The sequence below is a fragment of the Zea mays genome, chromosome 9, assembly GCF_902167145.1.
Source record: "Zea mays cultivar B73 chromosome 9, Zm-B73-REFERENCE-NAM-5.0, whole genome shotgun sequence".
Classification (NCBI taxonomy): domain Eukaryota; kingdom Viridiplantae; phylum Streptophyta; class Magnoliopsida; order Poales; family Poaceae; genus Zea; species Zea mays.
Window position 1 is genome coordinate 65,697,458 of NC_050104.1, and position 6,439 is coordinate 65,703,896.

The following is a 6,439-nucleotide window of genomic DNA, read 5'->3' on the forward strand; positions in this document are numbered from 1 at the left end:
CCACAAGCAAGGCTGAGTATACTAATACTCAGCTAGACTTACCCGGTGTGATGAGTCTACTCCTCTACCTCTAGACATACAGCTTTTTAGCTGAGGGGTTTGGTTCCCAAAGCACTGGCTGAGTTTATAAATCAAGTTTTATCTTTGTCAAGTTTTAGTGTGACTCTCTTAAGACTAAATGTATACCTATCTAATCATACATGGTATCAAACATTTAGCAATCAACCACTTTTGCCAAGTCATCTCATTTCCACTTGTTACTCAATGTAGCAGCATGGATCAAGCAGTCTCATTAGTTGCGAGAAGCAGACGATTCGAATCGAGTTTTTATCCTTGCAAGGTAAACCTAAACACACGACGTGGCGAGGCACTCCGTCCCCACACACATCAACCGTCCCCATCGATTCCCCGTCAGCAGATCAGGGCTCACCGCCTTGGCGTACAATGCCTCACTGACCCCGACTACCGTCGTGCAGTGACCGCACTTGTACCCACCATAACCGGAATGGGAGACTACGTCTCAGGTCGCGTGAGGGGTAAAGTCCACTGCCAGGTTCAATCAGGTACTAGGCTTACCGATTAACCATATTTCTCGGCATGTGTTTAGTACGTTCAAACGCTTGACACACGGTACCACACCTTAATCCTTATTCCAATTTCCGTCTCGTAGACAACGCATCCCCATGGACCGTTGTCCACAGACTATCATCATTGCGATATCAAAATGGATACAACCAATTCCTGACCTCGCGAGAGTGCTATAAAAATCACTCGACTTCTACCGAGATCCCTAATTAATAAAGCAGCTACTCGACCTAGCATACTAGTATCCATCACAAAAAGGATTCCTGAGATCATGCAACTAGGGTTTCAAACAACTCCTACACTTAAGTGCACAATACAAGCCTACAATCATTAAGTGCAGTAAAATAATATATAGAACTGGTTATGCATAAACAGGGGCTTGCCTTCCAAAGCTGGGGCAGGCAGATCCTCTGGGGCAAGCTCTGGTGCTGGATCCGGGGCTACCTCCTGAGCAACTCCTTGCTCCGGCACGAGGACGTACTCTCCGTCAGCGAGGTTGCAATCTATCGAATGCAATGAATAAGAATATGTATGCCATGATTATGCAGGATTTAGTAATCATTATGCTAAGTGAAGAAAAACTAAGTTAGTAAGTAACTTAGGGTTTCCTGGTTATACGGGGCTCTTAGTGGTTTATGCTTATCAATTTAGGTTTGGGTTTTGTCTAGGGATAAGCACAGTGGATTGAAACTTGGATTTCCCTTAGATGTTTTAGTAGGCATTTAAGGGGTTTTGCTGGTTGGGTTAGGGTAACATTAATCTCCACTATTAATTCCCCTTTTTCATTTTCTATTTATGAATTCTATTGTGGGTTTGAACTACAACAGTGATTTAACTTTTTCCAAAAATTCTGTAAAAATTACAGTGGGTTACTAGTTGTCACTGTAATCTGTCCTATAAATTTGAGGTGGATACTGATTCAGATACTACTTGTGCAAAATTAACAAAGATAAGTTTTAAAAGGGCATTTTGCACTATAGCTGTGAATTAATTGAGGTTTTTGCACCAAATTTTATTTTTTTTCCAGATACATAGGTGATATTAGGCCTTTGTGTGAAAAATCACAGAAAAAGGCCTACTGGATATTTAGTTGTGAATTTCTAAAGTTTTATGCCAAAAAGTTGCTTATAACTAACTTGTTATTTGAAACATATCAAACAACAGATTCCATATTTTTCCTATGTTCATACTAACAAAACATTAGTTATCCCAAGGATTGGGGTGTTTTCTCCTCAGGGTTATTTTTCTAGGGTTTTTTCTAAGGTTTTCTTGTTTTTCTAAATTAAAAGGTATCTCCGTTCTTTTGCACTAAACAAGGGTACAATAAATTTTTCTAGTGAACTACACTGAATAAGGGAGCTAACAAAAATGTGGGTGCTCCCTGGTTCTTATTTTAAACCACCTTTTATATTTTCTTCAACTTTAAGCAAAAAGTGATTTAAATGGCAAACTCTACCTTAATGGGGTATACAGAGGGGTTTATTATTTTTAAACAGGTTAGTACCTCTCTAAATTTTCTTAACCCCAGTAAAATATTGTAGCTATTTTTCCTTATTTCTTTTAGCTTTTGACCAGTTAATCATTTAAATCAAAACTTTAAAGTTTTCTGTAACACTTATGGGTTTTATATTTTTCCTAAGTAGTTTACATTATTTAGGATCTGGCAAAATTGGTTTGACTCGATTTGGGTAAACCAAACTGAAGTTATGAATTTTTCAAGTTCTGTTTGGATTTAAATCAGAATATTTAAAAGGTTTCCTGGAAAACTACTTTGCATCGAAGACCCTGGGTTCTTTCTAAACTATTTCCTTCAGTTATACCCCTGCGCTACTATTCCCCTGAGTCACTGACAGTGCACAAAACCCCCTGGCCTTTTCTTCTTCTCCCCCGAGGTCCCTCCCCTTATGTAAACAGTAACCGCGGAAAGGAAAAGGGCGACGCGGCTTACCGGCGGCGAGAGAGGTCCAACGAGGGGCGGGGTTGGCTTCGGGAGGTCCTGGCGGTCACAGCGAGGTATGGCTCGACGGCGGTGGTGGCCAGAATCGGCCGGACCACGCGTGCAGGCGGGTGAACTCGTCGGCGGCGAGTGCTCCGGCCTAACCACGGTGATCTAGTTCAATTAAACGACACGATGAGCTCCACGGGATGACATAGAGGCTATGCGCGCAGGGAATCAGAAAATGGTGCAGAGACTTACCCGGTCTACATTCACCGGCGATCGGGTGAAGCCCGGCGGCCGTGGACTGGCTTCTCCGGCGAGGCGAAGTCCGATTCCTTGCTCGGGGAGCTTCACCGAGGCATGTACGGTCTACTCTGAGGGTCGGGCGCGGTTGGGAAAGGCTCTGCTGGCCGGTCTACGGTGGCGGGGGGGGGGGGGGGGGGTCGGGTGGCCGCGGGCACGCCGTGCGCGGGGCAATGCCGGTGATCTGGTGCTCCGGGGAGGTCGAGCGCGCGCGGAGGAGTACGGTCGACGTCTCTGGGGGCTTTATAGGCGCGGGCGCGGGCAACGGCGCTGGCTCAGCTTTGGCGCGACGCGAGGCACGCGGGGGCGCGCGTCGGGCGTGCTCTGGCGATGTAACACCCCACTGGTCACATACAATGGATAATACCACAAACCCCACCCACCAAACTTACTCAACACAAGAGAAGTAATAAAGAAAGAATATATAGCAAAATCCAGCAGCACCTCCTTTGAAAACTAGCATAACAAGGAGGGGAAACATGAAGCTCATACAAGATATAAAGACATATAATTCACATAGTAGAAACTGAAATGCAAAAGTGGTAAAACTTAATTATGACCCAACTGAAGCAAAACAAATGGGATAAGAAACTCAGCCCACCCCAAAATAAACGCTCAACCAAGAACAAAGCAATTCACTAGACTTGTCCAACTCTGATTAACAACATTATTAAATGGTGGTTCCTTTATTAAAGGTGTAGTGGCCGTGCTGCTACATCCCTCTATTCCCAAAGCAGAAATTAGGTGCCTGCATCAAACAATGCAAGATGTGAGATAACACATCTCAGCAAGTAAACATAACAACAACAAATAGGACATTGTAAATCAACTGTGCTTACACAACCACGTGTTCAGGACTTCTTTCTTTTCTTTTGAACAGTAAATTGCAGCAAGTAAACAAGTAACTAAAAGCTCAACGCCAAGTAGAATCACCATGCACAAGTCCAAATTATCCACATCCACATAATAGATTCAACACCTCTCCCATGAATGCACATGGCTACAAATGCAATAATGACTTCTGCCTCCATATCTCTAAGGATATGAAGCTGCACCATACCCCTTCTCGGGCAACATATGATGCTCAATGTACCGGTACGGTCGGACCATAAGATCGCGACGAAACTTCAATGCAATGGATGATGAGTGCATTATGCATGACAACATCATAAGTTCTTCCCAAATAAAAATGTGCTAGGCATTTACTTCCAACCATTCCACATAATAACCACTTGAGTAACATAATCAAACCTCAAACTCAACATACAAAATCCATGAAACATGAACATTTTCAAATGATGGTACTCAAAAGAAAATATGAATTTGAACATGATAGCACAACATAAACAAGTATAAGACTCCTCATCTGACAGACGGAATAACCATCACAGTTTTACTTGCCTTCACCGAAGTTTGGGCAAAATCCCTAAGAACGATCCGGAAGTCCACCACCTGTTTTTGACACCCAACTTAGTGCACCAAATTCACATAAAAAAAACTCAAAGACAACACCGCACCTACGCGCAATCTCAACCCCGCCGCGGTAACAATTCTCCCCTCACTACCCAAACTGCAGCGGCGCTGCTTAACAATTCCATAACTTAAAAATTAGGACAGCAGTGGTGTCAAACAAAAACTTCAGAGACAACTACATAAAATTTCCCACAAGTTTTGTATACGACTCATGATTAAATTCTAACATCTAATTACCTCTAAACGGTCCACAAAATAAACCCTGCAATCTGTTTTTTTCTGATTTGGGCAGCGACATACTCGGATTCAAACAGCGATAACTTTTAAAATATAATTCCGATTTGAGCGCATAAGTACTTGTTGGAAAGATAAGAAAAAGCCCTACATGATTCTCATACTGATTAACACTAATTACTCACGAAAAATCCCCAGAAACTGCTAATACTGCTGCTGTTCATCACTCTGAAAAATATGTTTTTTTGGACAGCCACACACCCGGATTCAAACGATGATAACTTTTAATTTATAACTCCAAATTGAGCGCATAAATACTCGTTGGAAAGGTAAAACAAAGTTCTACAAGATCCCCAAATTGATCCCCATTAATTCTTCACGAAAAAACCCTAAAAACTGCTAGAATTTCCGCTGTTCATCCACCACGTAAAATTCTGGACAGCCCCCCTCTATCTAATCGCAAACGCAACATCTAATCAATTGAATCGCAGCGCAAATGAACAAGCGATGAACATAAAAATCACCTTGGGTTCTCCCCCTTTCCTTCCTCCCTTCTTCCCTCCACCAAAACGGTTGGAGAATCGCACCACGAGACGACGATCCGAGCGGCAAGGATTGGCACCTTGGGAGGAGGGGATTGAGGGGGGGGGGGGGGGCGGCTAGGGTTTGGTGGCTGCAAAAATTGAGAGAGGAGGTGATGGGCAGGGGGGCGGCGGCCAAGGGGAGGAGGAGAAGTGGGGGGGGCGGCTGCACATGGGGGAGGGGGTTAGGAGGGAGGCGGCTAGGGTTTGGGAGGGTTAATGGGCCGAAACACCTATTGCGGCCCAACTAACCCACGCGACAGCTCCCGACCGCAACTCTAGCGTCAAACCAAATAAATTCTACTGCCCTAGTTGTGAATGTTTTTCACAAAATTCCAAATCCCCAAAACAACAACCGGATGAGGAAAAAAAAACAAAAAGAACAACCCCCAACTTCTCTTCTTTGCAAACCGGGTATCACACTCTACCCCTCTTAAAAAGAATTCGACCTCGAATTCTGACGCTTCTATCGGAATGACAAAAGAAAAGATTAATGGATCAACAACACTTACCCACAACGAAAAGTTCTGGGTACTTCTGCCGCATCAGCTCCTCAAGTTCCCACGTAGCCTCACGCTCAGACTGATTAGTCCATAAGACCTTGACATACTTAATTGATCTCTTCCTCAACACACGCTCCGAGAATTCCAATATACGCACCGGACGACACTCTAGAGTCAGATCCTGCTGCACCGCAATTGGTTCCATCTCAATCTGATGGTCCGGATCCCGCAAGAACTTCCTCAACATAGAGACATGAAAAACCGGGTGTACCCCCGCCATGGAATCCGGCAGTAGCAAGCGATAAGTCAGGCTGCCCACTCGAGCCAAGATAGTGAACGGTCCAATGTATCTCGGGCTGAGCTTCCCAGAGACACCGAACCGAACAACTCCCTTAGTGGGTGATACCCTGAGAAGGACTTGGTCACCCACAGCAAATTCCAGATCCCGCCTCCTCACATCAGCATAACTCTTCTGACGACTCTGAGCTGCCACAATATTCTGACGAATTTCCCGAACCTTTTCAGAAGTTTGCTGAACCCAATCAGGACCAACCAGGGATCTCTCTCCCAAAGTCTCCCAGCACAGAGGAGAGATACACCGCCTGCCATACAAAGCCTCAAATGGTGCCATCTTGATGCTAGCCTGGTAGCTGTTGTTATAAGCAAACTCTGCCAGAGCAAGATGATCCTCCCAGCTACCCTTCCATGACAGAACACAAGCACGCAACATGTCTTCCAAGGTTTAGATTGTTCGCTCTGACTGACCATCCGTCTGAGGGTGAAAAGCGACACTAAGCGAAAGCTTGGTGCCCAAAGCACTA

At 44.5% G+C, this 6,439-nt stretch overlaps 1 long non-coding RNA gene across 1 annotated transcript; it reads right to left on the bottom strand.

Moving 5' to 3' along the window:
* Positions 1–3,237: 3,237 nt before the first annotated feature.
* LOC118473321 (uncharacterized) lies at positions 3,238–5,333 on the bottom strand. The gene is made up of 2 exons (XR_004852661.1): positions 5,059–5,333; positions 3,238–4,279 (listed from the first exon to the last, which is right to left on the bottom strand). It is a non-coding gene; the product is annotated as an uncharacterized lncRNA (long non-coding RNA).
* Positions 5,334–6,439: the final 1,106 nt, after the last annotated feature.